Raw genomic sequence first — 14,665 nt, forward strand, 5'->3', positions numbered from 1 at the left:
TGTAATTCCTACTCAGCTTTTTAGAAGCATTTTGTAGGACATCTTGTAAACCATAAACTGTGTGGTTGTTTTGACATTGTAATAGAGTTATTATAAAGATGCTTGCAATATAGTTATTGTGAGTAGGTGAGGGATTAAGAGTTTAATTCCTACATTACAATAGGTTGTAATCTAAAGTTTGCCCAGTTAGTGAAGTTGAAATCCTACCAGTGTAGGTTGTGGTTTTAAATCTCGTGAGCTGTGAGTTTTCTACGTAAATATCGTTGTGTTATTTACTTATTGTTGTGTTCTATGGGAACTGATAGAGAACCAGGTTCTCTATACAGTTTGGTGGACTCTTAGTTTACATCATAAACCTTAGTAAAAAAAAAAGGGTCGCTAGCAACCTCTTCATCCTTAAAGGAGTAAATTCACACATACCTACAAAACCCAAATAATTTACCCGGTTATACCCATTTTAAACTATTTACCCGTCATACCCATTATATAGCATGCCATTAATTTATCTTCCGCCTTTTTTTATTCTTTCTTTTCTCCTTTTCTTTCTTTCTCTTTTCCTTTTCTTCTAATTTCATTTATTTTTTTCTCAAATTAATTTTTTATTTATTTATTTTCTCCATAATCTTGTTCCATTCACTCTTTTGGATCGTTTCTTTTCCATTTTTCTTATTTTTCCTTCTTTTTTTTTCTTCATATCAATATAAAAAGATAACTGATATAATACATCTTTTATATATATTTTTTTTATTTTCTCTATATCTATTATCTAAAAATAGATTATGCATTATAATTTTGTTCTCTTTTTCTTTTTTCTTTCATTTTTTATCTTATTTTTATATATGTGTATAACTAAAAATGTTTCTAGCATATGTATACCAAAATAATATATTAATATAAAAAATGAAATATTAGTATGACAAAATAACATATTAGTGTCAAAGACAATAGTATACCCAAACGATATATAAATATACCAAATAGGTATATTACTATTTTATGTGTACTCCATCTACTTTTGATGTAGTCAGTAATAATACCTCCATAAAACTCCATCAAACACCCCATTTAGGAAAGGTTTGAAAAAAGCATGAGAATTCTGTTCGAAAATAGAAAAAGGGCCCAGTGGGAAATTTTAAGAAATTTAAAAATGACCAAATTGTAGTTGTATAATATTTCATTATACTATATACTATAACAGTATAATATCACATTATATTATATACTAAAATAGTATATTGTAACCATATACTATTACGTTATACTATATACTGTAATGATATACTATTATCTGTACCTGTTGAATTAATTATTGTATATCCAAATGGTATATAATTTACCATTTCCCTACCGTATACATCAATTTTGACCTAAATTTTTAAAATTGACTCCAAATCGCCATCAAAATTGACTAAAAGTTTAGCCACAGCCTTCAATCAATATTTTGAGCACACCTCGGTCAGAATCAAGAAAAGAAAACTACAAACTCAACAAAACCCAATTTATCATGAGCTTCAAAATTCAAGATTTTTCAATGGTGGATCTAATTTTCTTTAAAAAAAAAATCTAAAAATCAGCAGTAACACCACAGTCTGCACATTAAAGAACAACACCCAATAATTTCTAACAACCAAACTTCTCGAAGGTACTATAGACGATATATATTATAGCACCCGGTTCAAATCTAATATTAAATTCTTCAAGTTGAAAATTCATAGATTTGGAATTTTGGAAAAAGACTTTAAGAAAATCTGTAAAATTTTAATTTAAGCTAAAAACACGAAATGCAAAATCTGAGCAAGCATGGGATTTTGATAGAAAAGTGATGAGATTACATGAAAAATGATGGGGTCATATGGATTTCATAGTCTATCAAAAGAGAAAGCTATGGGATTTTACACTTCAACGGGGAAAGAGAATGGAGTAAAAGGGGATTGTAAGAAACTTTCATATGGGTAATTAAGATAATTATTTTGGGTTGTACGGCCATTTAGTATAGTTTACCCATCCTTAAATGCCTATATCAAGAGACTCTATCAACATAGGGGATTCTTGAAAGTGATAGTAAATAATTGTGATTCATGAATGATGAACACATAGTTTGCCCAGAACACTGAACATGATTAATATGGAACATTGACAATGACATGTTCTGGCATGAATATGTACATGCAGTAAATTAATGATATTTTAACCAATTAGTTACCTAATGTCTAGAACATTGTTCAAATGCACTTTTGGATAAGCGAATTTCAAACAGATAACGTATATATATAATTACTTGTAGCATACGATAGATGTTCGTGCGTTTCATTCTAGTTCCTACCTAGAAGTAGCTACTGGCTGATGATTGCGTCATGACTCCAGATTTCAGATTTAGGTAAATGCATACTCCGCTACTTAACAATATATGTACTGTAATTAATTGTATTACTTATTGTTTTAATTGATTGGTTTGGTTTGGTTAACAAGCTTTGAGTAAGGAACAACGTGTAAAGTCGCTCACTTTTAAAAAATACGAAAAAGAAGAAGTTTAGCAAATTTCTTCGTCAACAAACTTGATATAATGAAGAAACTAAATTTTCAAACGGTAGGTTACGAATACTTTAAGCGTATACATATGAGTAGTCTGTGGGTATAGTTAAAAAAGATAGCCAGACTAAGTAATGCAGGAATACAATTACTATTATTTTTGCGACGGGATAAAATAAATGTATTAGCAATAAGCAGAAAATATTTAAATACATGCTATTCACTGCATTAACATATCTTAATTATTATTCACCACGACCCTTAGATTTCAAAATCTAAAAAAAATTATGTGTTCCCAATACAGTTTAGTGGTAAAAAATAATAATGTAAATCGTAATATCACGACTCATAAGTACCCAAATAACAGTGACATGTAACCCCATTTAATTATGTAAAAGAACAAAGAATCAAGCTTGTTGCTCACTGATAAAGGAACTTTACTAATTAGGGGGGAAAACAGGAAGAAGAAAAAGTTCTCAAGCATTTTTACAAAAAGAAAATTGCTATGCGGATCAACCTCAGGCTTAATCGAATATCGCAAGAGTATGCAACTTGTACTCCTAATGTTTATCACTACAAAATATAGACGACTCTCCAATGAATGCTAGCTGATAATGTACAGAATCTCACATAATGGGAATGTTAGGGAAATTTAGCTAATCATGATTCATGACCATAACTCCAGCCTTAGACCAAAACATATACTCCATAAAAAGAGTAAATCATTACACATATAAAAGAGTAAACATATTACTAGTAGTAAATAACAATGGAAAAAATAAAAAATGAAACCAGAAATCCGTCGCTATTTACTCTATGTACTTTTTAGAATAAGCAATATTGACCCAAAAATAGGAAGAAAGAAAAGGATAAACATGATATGTGAAAACCTCAATTTGGATAAATGACGTTGATCAACTTTTGATTTCACGGCTAAGGGTATCAGCTGTAGACACCATCATATTCTGATCAGGTGGGACCATGACCGATGTCATTGCTGTAGCTGGCACGAAATTGTAGACAGGATGGTCCATATATTGACCGCCACCACCCACTACACCCTGCACACCAAACTGTCCAAACCCAGTTGTATGATATCCACCAGTCATCATCATTGGTACCCCGTACACCATCTGCACCGCATTACCATAGGCCCCACCTGTCACGTGACTTTCACGTAAGTCTTGTTGTGTTTGAACATTCTTCACCAGCAAGCTACTGCTGTCACGTACTATCTCTGATCCAGAAATTTTCGGAACTGCCACTGTGCCGCCACCACTTTCCTGATTTTTTGGTGTATCCATAACCGCAGATATTCCTGGGATTTGCAATTGCAGAAGATCCGCTGTTGGCGTTAAACTCGGGTTCGGGTTTGAGTTCGGGTTATAGTCCTTATCGAACCCGAATAGAAAATCCGGAGTCGAAGGCGACACCGGCAACTGGATCGGGTAGAAAAGGAAGAGCCTTAACCTAGCTGTTTTTGTGGTAACTTTTTGCATGCGATCGTATTCGATCATCATCTGCTCCACATCATCGTCATCGACAAGGGAAACAAGTGCATCGAGATCTTCACCAGGCAACTGGTACTTTATACAAATCTCAGCGTTGATATTACACAGAGAATTCAGCTTTGCGGCTAAGTCGGAAAACTTGACGTTCCGATCAACGGTGAGGATTTTGGTGTCGCCGCCTACGTAGGAGAGCTGATGGTCGTGAGGTCGAAGCAGAATTTTTCCGCCATAGCTACACATTAACTTAACTTTTTGATTCTCCATAGCCGCCGCCAAAAATTCGAGCGAGAATAAGGGAGAAGACAGAGGGTTTGGTTTTTTTGGGCTTTTGAGATTTTCTGAGAAGTGTTAGTGTGTGTGGCGATACATTGTTGAGTGAGAGTGGCTCAGGATATTAGAATTGAGAATTTGAGGGTTTGATCTTTAAAAGGAGTATAAATGGGTCCACACGGAAAGAGCTTTACGCGTCGGTGGCCCAGTAAGCATGGCCCACTGTAGTAAATTTGAGAAGTATCAAATGAAGAGGAGCTTCTGAAAACAAACTTTAGAGAGGGAAATTTGGGTGGGATTAGGAAGATTGTGGATATAGTATATTTTTTCCTTTTTAAGGATGTGGACACTTCCCTTTAATCAACATCAACATTCAAAAGGAAAAGAATTAAAAATGACGAGGACACTTCCTTTCGTCAATCTTCAAATTCAAAACTTCAGGTTTGCCCGCTAATATAATTCTTGTGTATTTTCACCTATTCACAATTTGACATGAAGTTTTGTCGTTTATCCTAACAAATGGGAAAGTTTTAGTTGTGGCGTCTATTTTCAAAAATTATTTTTGGTAATAAATGTGAATATTACCATAACAATCAACAATAATTTTACATCCTAAAGAGCCTCTAGTGTCTTTTGCCACCTTCTAGGAAGGGTGCTCTAGACTCTAGATCTCCAAACAAAAACAAACATCACATCTAATTACATAGCTTCTAAATCAGCGGCTGACTTTTCCTAACTCTTTTAGTCCTACACAATGTATCCAATCTATCTACAATCTCTTTCTTAATCTATGCAAACAAAAAATCTCTCTCTACATTTACTTTTTAAAGATTTTTTCCAGTTCCTTGTTTGCCAAGTGTAGTATAACATGGCTCCTCATACTGCAGCAACTATTTCCTTTTGGAATTGGCTCCATCGTCTCATTTTGATTCACTTGATCACCTGGCTTGCTTCACTGTTCTGAATCTTGATGCCCAGCCAGCTGCTCAACTTTCCTCTCAGGTTTGTAATCCACTTGCACTGACCAAAAATGTGTGCCTATGTCTCCATCTGTGCCTGATCACATAGACAGCAGTGTTGATCATCTACATGAATCAGTAGTCTCTGTAATCTCTCCTTGGTTAACAGTTTGTTTTGACATGCCAACCACACTAGGAACCTCTGTTTAGGAAACATAACTGAATGTCTCCATCTGTGCCTGATCACATAGACATCAGTGTTGATCATCTACATGAATCAGTAGTCTCTGTAATCTCTCCTTGGTTAACAGTTTGTTTTGACATGCCAACTACACTAGGAACCTCTGTTTAGGAAGCATAACTGAGCTCCACATTAGCTTAACCTCCCTTACTTTAGGTAGAGGCCCCAGCATGTATTGATAGCTTCTGGACATGGAATATTCTCCTGTTGTGGTCAATAGATATTTGTCTCCTTGATACCATCCTGCCATTTAAACTTTGAGGGAATTCAATTTCTTCCAATACCAGTTGCAATCTCATGTTGGAGTGTGTTCCCATATCCCTCTTTGTCCTTTATGTAGATATTATTGACCCATTTTACCCCTAGAATATCTTTCTTTCTAGCTAATTGTCATAGTAGCTTACCAACAACACTAGCGTTTCATTTGCAACAGCCTTTGATGTTTAAACCTCTATTTTGCTTTGAAATACATACCATGTCCCATGCAACAAGGTTAATTTTCCTTTTGTCCTCTGTAGCACCCCATAGGAAATCCCTGCATTTCTTATCAACTTGCTTTACTATACTTTGAGGCAGTATGAACACTACACTCCAGAAGTTATATATAGAGAACAAAACTGCCATGATAGTTTGCAATCTCCCAGCATATGACAATTGCCTTGTATAAGCAGTGATTTTGTTTGTGATCTTATCAACTAATTGTTTGCAATCCATCTTGTTCCACTTCATTGAAGTAAGTGGAAGGCCTAAGTACCTTATAGGCAAGGGTTCTAGAGTGAAACATGTTATATTGAGAATATTCTACTTTGCAATATCATCCACACCTGCTATAAATATGCTAGACTTATCCAAATTAGCCTCCAACCTTGTAACAACATCATTGAAATGCTGCAATGCCTCCATAACTCTAGCAACAAATTTCAGATTTCCTTTGAAGAATATCATGAGATCATCTGCAAATACTAGATGTGTCAGTCTTGTATTCTTGCACATGGGGTGATATCTGAAGTCAGGAAGATCACTCATCTTGCTTAGCACCCTTGAGAGATATTCCATAACCAGAACAAATAAGAGGGGTGAGATAGGATCCCCTTGCCTAAGTCCCCTCCTCCCTTCAAAATAGCCATGACTCTCCCCATTAAATATGATAAAAAAATGTGTGATAGTAACACAAGTTATCACCATACTAGTGAAAGAATCTGAAAATCCAAAACCTTTCAAAGCTTCCTCTATAAATTCCTAATTGATCATATCATATGCCTTCCTAAGGTCAATTTTCATGAGACATCTAGGAGAGGTCTTCATATTGTAATGTCTCAACAAGTCATGGCATATTAAAACATTATGAATCAATGATCTACCTTCTACAAAAGCTTCCTAGTTTTCTGCTACTAGCACGGATACTGCTTTTTTGAGTCTCATGCATAACATCTTAGAGATGCATTTGTACAGAACATCATTGCAGCATATTATTGCCGGAACTGACTTGTATACTCTATAACCGACAGTTTAGGAATTAGAGATAGTATTGTTGAATTGATTTGTCATAACAATCTACCATTCTTCATGAATTTCAATATAGCTGCAGTGACATCTTTACCAATTATACTCTAAGCTTCTCTATAGAATCTACTGCCATACCCATCTGGCCCTGAACTCTTGTTTACATCAATACTGAACATAGCTTGTTTCACCTCCTTGGCTGTGAAAGGTTTGATCAGTTCTACCTGTTGTATAGTATATAGTGTATATCCATTCTTCAGGAAGCTATGAAAATCTTTTGCTCTTCTTCTTTTTTTCCTTCCTAACATTGATTCATAATAGTCTACAAGAACATTTGCTATGTTTGTACTGTCTGTTTGTATTGCCCCAGTTTGATCCTTAATCTAATTGATGGCTTGTTGCAATCTTTTGTGTTTGATAACTGAATAAAAGTATCTAGTGTTGTCATCTCCTAGCTTGATCCAGCTTGCCTTACTTCTCTGTTGTAAAAACATTTCTGCTAGATAAGAAGATTTCCTAAATTTCTGGTACATGGCCTTCTCATGTTCTTGTAAAGTCACACTTGAAGGATTTGCATGCAGTCTAATTTGAGCTTGACTTAGAGCTGCCCTGTCATCCTCAACTTCTGCCAGAATACTTCTAAAGTGTTGTTGATTGAGCTTCTTAAGAGCCTTCTTTAGTATCTTTAGCTTCTTAACTTTTTGAAACATACTACATTCTTCTATTTGTTGTTGCCACACATGTGTTACAATCCCTTTAAACTGGGGATGTAGAGCCCATACATTGCATAATTTAAAGGCTCTATTTACCTTCAAAGTACCAGTAACCTTTATTTAGTTTAAGTGTGCAATGATCACTGATTCTCTCTACAAGAAAATCAGCCTGAACCACCGGCATGTTATCCAACCACTCTCTATTGACAAATGCCCAATCCATTTTGGAGAACACTCTATTATCTCCATGTTTGTCATTCCATTTGTACCTACACCCTCCACATGGTAACTCTATGAGTTCACAAGCATCAATACAAACTTGAAAATCCACCGCTTCACCCATACTAACTGGCAGCACTCTTATTTTGTCATCAGCTTACAATATTGCGTTAAAATCCCCAGTGACCATCCATGGTATATTAATTCCTCCACTAGTACTTTCTAAGTGTTGCCACAAACTCTTTGTAGGAAGATAGTATTGAAAGCATGCACAGCTGTCATACAGAACTCCTTTTGAATAACAACATTAGTCACTAAACATATAATGCTTTGGGCAATTCCACTTATATGCATGACTTGATAGTAGTCAGGCCTCCAACTATAACCACTCGACCATTATAGTGGTGATCTAGGTTAGTGAGGTATTGCCATCCTCCAAACATATTATTTATTACTTTCTCCATATTGCCTGCCTTAACCTTAGTCTCTAGCAAGCTTACTAGACCAATATTTTCCTTGATACAAAGGAGTTTGACCTCTTTTGGTTTGTTAGGAGCCTTTAAGACCCTAACATTCTAGCATAGTATGTTATCCATCTCATATAGGAGACAGGACAATGCCTCTCCCATGTGATACCTAGCTGCTCTGTGGTTGTCTGTTAGTACTGGCCTCTCTTAGAACACTAAAAGTGTTGTGACCTGTTGGTTATTGTTGTACTTGTTCCTTAGGTGACTTCCTTGTATTGTGAGGAGTTACCCAGCCTTCTGAGTTCATCTTTCCTCTTTCAGTTATAGTTTTTAGTGTCACATTCTCAACCCCTAGTACTGGTCTTGTATTCTCAACTCTTGGTGCTGTTAAACTTTGAATACTGTTTGCCTGGCCTTTATTTGTATCTATTGCTTTTAATTCTTGAACAACATTTTGTTGCTTTGGGGGGGATGCTTCTTCCTCCTACATTCTTCCTCTGAATGACCATTTTTGTGGCAATGCTTGCATAGTATAGGTTTCCAGTCATACTGAATTCTCTGTTCTACAAGTGAACCTTTTTCATTCCTAAAATATACCTTGTCTAGTAAGGGAGAATCCACATCTACCTCAATAAGGAGTGTAGCAAAATTTAGCCCAATCTTGTTTTCAGTGTTCCTGTCAGCCATTAAAGGCTTACCAATCTTGCTAAGCACTTTTGGACCCTAATACTTGAAATCCAAACTAGGTAGTTTTACCCAAATGGGTATAGTATAGAGATCTTCCCTAGTAAATTCCATATACTTGTGACATTCCTTAACAATGAAAGGTTTATTGTCAAAATGATAGATCCCTCCCTACAATACCTTATTTTTTCCATTTGTTGTGTCAAACCTCACCAACACAATTTCATTTTTCAATATTGAGACCATGTTGATGCCATGTTTCCCCCACTATCTTTGTATGTAACTATTAAGCACATTGAAAGGAGGATGTGTTCCCAGAACATAGCAGACTATGGCATTCTACGAGTAATCAATCTCATATGTGATATCCTTTAATTCAATCTCATAAATTGTTGTTTCCCCATGCTTACTTGGATTCACATACTCCAATTTGAAGCCGACATTAGCAACTTTGGTGATGTCAAAATTTTTCCAAATCGAATGCTTAACCCTAATTTCTGATTCTTCTTCAACTTCGTCAGCCCATGATTTCCTACAAGTGGATTTTTGTAATTGATTACTTACAGAATGTTGTACCTGTATCCCTTCCTCCCATTCCTGTAAGACAGTTTTTGATTTTTCCAGCTTTTGCATTGTTTCATTAAATACCCGCCATTATTATTCCATTGATATCTTCTGCAATTGGTTTATTAATTTCCAATTGTGATGGTAATTCAACTCTGCATGGTGCTGAACCTCGATTCTCAACCTTCTCCTTACCTCGATTTTGCTCATTTTCAACTTCACTGGCCGCCATTTTTAGGTTTTGATTACTGCCATTAACCTCCACTATTGCATGATTTCCCTGATTTTCCCTCTTCTTCGTCTGTGTTGAGATTGTTTTACTGGTTTCCTTTGCTTTGATCACCTTCTGAGTAGGAATCTGAGTCCTCTTCCCCATGGATGCGCACGTTAGGTTAACATGCGCCGAGAGAGAAACAGAGTCCTTCACCTTTACTAAAAGAGTTTTTGGAATTCTTACAAAGATTTTGTTACTCTAGTGAGATTTGATTGCACAAAATAAAGTAATTTTTGTAAAAACTGAATAAAGAAAAGACTCAAAAAAATATGTTTGTGTGTGTTTTAAACTAACGCACCTTTAGTCCATTGCTTTAGGAAAGTCGTTCAAAATCTTTTACATAACCAAAACCCAAAAAACATGATTTAAAAAGCTTATTTTGGTTCAACCAAATTACAATGAAATATTATCACGATCCAAACTCATGGCATGTATTATCCGTTTTGGCCCAACAGCTATCACAGATTTGTCCGTTGGGCTACGTTATTATCGAGTTTTAAAGCACATACCTTGTGGACTTGTGTTGTGCCTTATAAGATTTTTCACTTTTCTCTCTCATTCCGATGTGAGATTCGCCTAAGGAGACATGTGCAACTATTCTTTAGAGGGTGGATGACACAGTTACCCACAAAAATAAAATTATTTACCCTTACCTACCCATTTATTTTTCTACCCATCAAACTAATTACATTTCCTACCCATAGTAGTTTTTGTGGGGAACTTTTTCTTTTTTCTCCAATTTATTTTTTATTTCTATGCTTCTTTTCTTTTTTTCCTTTTTTCTTTCTTTTCTCCTTTTCTTTTTTCTCGCTTTCTTCTTATTTTTTACTGTTTTCTCTTTTATTCATTTATTTTTGCCCAGGGCGTATTATTGTTATTTTTACCATAACTTATTTCACACTCAAATTTGACTCCTTCTTTATTTTTTTTCTTTATTTCTTGTTCCTTTTCTAATTCCACGTGATTGCCATGCAAACTTTGATCTCCTTCCCTATAAAGATCAGTACACACTCTATCATTAGCAGTAATACAACCAATTATGGAGCAAGAAAACATAATCTACGGTCGCCAAATCTCCATATATACTAGTTAGAATAGAAATGATAATAAAATATTGAAAAATACAATAAAAATATAAGTAGCAAAAAAGACTTCTAGTACCATATGATACCAATATGGTATACATATATACCAACATAGTATATGATTGCTCTAGAATATTGCTACAACTATCTGCGACTATACTACTGTACCAAAACATTAAAGGATGCAATAAAAGTATGAGAAAAATACATGCTCACATTGCAAGCTAAATATTCGCAAAGCAACTTGCTCATTCCGTATACTAACAGGGTATATAGTAGTATGTGGTCGTTCCAACAATGGGCTATAACTATAAAAATTATTACATAATACACATAATCTATGTCCATCGGCACAAAAAAATTCCAGCACTGCAAATCATGTTCATATAAATAATTTCAGAATAGAATTCACTTAAAAATGCAGTTGAAACAACCAAAAATATTCAAACTACCATATGATACCAATATGGCATATAACTATACCAACATGGTATACAATTTTACTTATTAATTTTCGACAACTATATGACTATACTACTATTACATAACATACATGCATATAGAGAAAAATAAAAAATAGTGTACCACATATTAATATAATAAAGTATTTCAAGATATTTTACTATATTACTATTATTAAAAGAAAATCAAATAGTGTACCAATTAAATGCAGCTAATACAACCAAAAAAAGGATTCAACTAGCATATGATACCAATATAGTATATAACTATACTAATAGGGTATATAGTTGTAAGGGGTCGTTCCAACAACTGCATATAACTATAAAAACTATTACATAATACACAAAATCTATGTCCATAGGTACAAGAAAATCCAACACAACAAAACATGATCATATAAACTATTTCAGAATAGAATTCACTTAAAAATGCAGCCAAAACAATCAAAAAATATTTTAACTACCATATGATACCACTATGACATATAATTATACTAATAGGGTATACAGTTCTACCAATTAATTCCAGGCAACTATATATGACTATACTACTATTACATAATACACATCCATAAAGAGAAATCAAAAAAATAGTGTACCACATATTAATATAATAATATATTTCAAGATATTGTACTATAATACTATTATATAAAATAAATGCATAAAGAAAAAATCAAAATGATTACATAATACATATGCATAAAGAAAAATTAAAAAAAATCAAGATATTGTACTATTTTACTATTACTAAAGAAAAATCAAACAATGTACCAATTAAATGTAGCTAATACAACTAAAAAAGGTTCCAACTAACATATGATACCAGTATAGTATATAGATATACCAACAGGGTATACAGTTGTACGCAAAGAGTTTAAAAAAGGTTTTTTTTAATTCAATTATTAAACTGAATTAATATCAGTCGTCACATAATCTAATTAACTCAATTTTGTGCGCCATCGATTATACTAAAATTTAGATATGTTATAATAATATACCATATACCATTTTGAAATAGAGAATAAATTAATAAAAAATATTCAATGGACACATAGATCCTATTATAAAATGAGAAAGATAGAAGAAAAACGTTTATTTATATTTGAGAAGACAATATTTGAGAAGACAATAAAAGAGAAAATCCTATTTGAGAGATTTGTATGTTAATTGAATATTATTTATTTGCAAGAAAAACTCATCAATGCTAAAATACAGGTCAATTGTCGTACGACCTATAGGTGGATATAATCTGCCATAAAGAAGAAGAAGTTTGCTAAATTCATATCTCGTGCTTACATGTAATGATTACCAAAAAAGAAGAATCTCAACAAATGGATCTGGCGGCTTAAGTGGGGTTTGGGTGGGCGGGTAATTTATTTTGGTCGTATATGTATTTTATGTAATTATTTTAAAGATGGGTAGAAAAGGGTAATATAATAGGCCCAAGTAGGTATTTTGTGTAGTTCCCTCTTCTTTAGAAGCTTGCCAGCCTAGAAGCCTTTGGGTCATGCTTGATCCGCCCTCATCAGTTTGCGCTCTGTCACGTGACACCCCAGACAAATCTCATATCGACAAATTACGGGAGAAATACTAGGTATATAAGTAGACAAGTCTTAGATCCTAATAACGTATTTTAAAGTCGTGTTGGTCTAGGCCCATAGTGAACAATATTACTAGTGGACTGGACTGTTATAAATATTTTTTCTAAACCAAAAATGATCTGAAGGTAGATTTTTACAAAAATAAATATTAAAAAATTTTAATTGGAAAGCTAATAGCAGATGCACGATCTCTTTTTCTTTAAAATTATTAAAGTTCAAAAGTGTTTTAAAAAATATTTTTCAAATATTAAAGGTAAACCACATTCAAACGATATTTCAGGTTTGACGGATGAAATTAAAAAATGGAAATTGAAATCAGATAACGAAGGATATGGACAGTTGATGGGGATGGGCGTGCGGTGCTGGTGGGGTTGCGACTTACGACTTAGGCCTCGCCCCCACGTAAGGGTCCGCCCAACGATCTTATATCTAGTCTTTGAATCTAGTCTATATTGGAGAAAAAAAATCTAGTCTAAATTTATTCTCCAAAAAAATATTTATTTTTAAAAAGAAAGAGAACCTAGTCAAATTAAAGTTCAGAATTAACCCATTCCTTTTAATTCTAAAAAGTTTAATTGGTTTAGGATTTGAAAAGAAAGGCTTCACCTAACCTTTCAAAATTTAACTAATGGAATCCACTTCCTCAATTTTTCGGTCACTGAATTAGAGTAAAGTTTTTGCTAGGAAAAGAAAGGAGTTACTGCATTCTCAACCATAAATTCTAGAACCGCTTAAAATTTAAAAGTAAGGAAATAAAGACCAACATAGTAAATTTAGCTAAGAAATTGGTTCAAAGGAATATAATAAAAGAAAAAATATTAGTTCTTAGTCTATACATGTATATATTTACATGCTGATATAGTTTTTTTTGTTTTTCTCTTCTTTTTATTTGGGGATACAAACTTGAATTCGAAGTCCAAACAAGTCTGAAAGAGTTCTCACATCCTGTTATATGTCACATTCTCCTAAGTCCTTTTTTGCTAATGAAAATAGCATACTTTAATGAATATTGACGACAGCTGGAAAGCAGTAATCTAGAGAATGTGATATTAGTACTAGTATTTTGGGCGCTGAATTTTCTTATCAGAAACTTTAAGTACAAATCAAAGATTGTAATTTGTGTACAATATCAAACTTAATGATCACCATAAGGCTCTCATTATAAAGTTTCAACCTAAAATGAACATATTATTCCACTATCATGTAAAATGGGTAAACTGTTATATATTTCTTTAATTTAGTATTAAAGGAAGAGAATATTTGATTAGCATATGATAGGTAAGGGCAAAGGTACAATTTCTTTCAGGTCAATTTGGAGCCAGCTTTGGAGGATTGGAGGGTGGGTTGGGGGAATATTTAAACCCAAAGTTTACATCAAATCAAAAAATACATAATATGCCTTTTACGTATAATTTTATCATTAAATTATGGTTAATTAAGTATATTTTTATTTAAATTACACTTAAACCTGATAGCAAAAAGTAGTGAAGCTGTGACAATAGCGTGTTCTTTTATGAACTCCCCGTGATCTTAGTCCTTAAATTTGGGAAATTATTGGCAAAGGCTCCATTGATTTTTATA

The sequence above is a fragment of the Nicotiana tomentosiformis genome, chromosome 2 (assembly GCF_000390325.3).
Source record: "Nicotiana tomentosiformis chromosome 2, ASM39032v3, whole genome shotgun sequence".
Taxonomy (NCBI): Eukaryota; Viridiplantae; Streptophyta; class Magnoliopsida; order Solanales; family Solanaceae; genus Nicotiana; species Nicotiana tomentosiformis.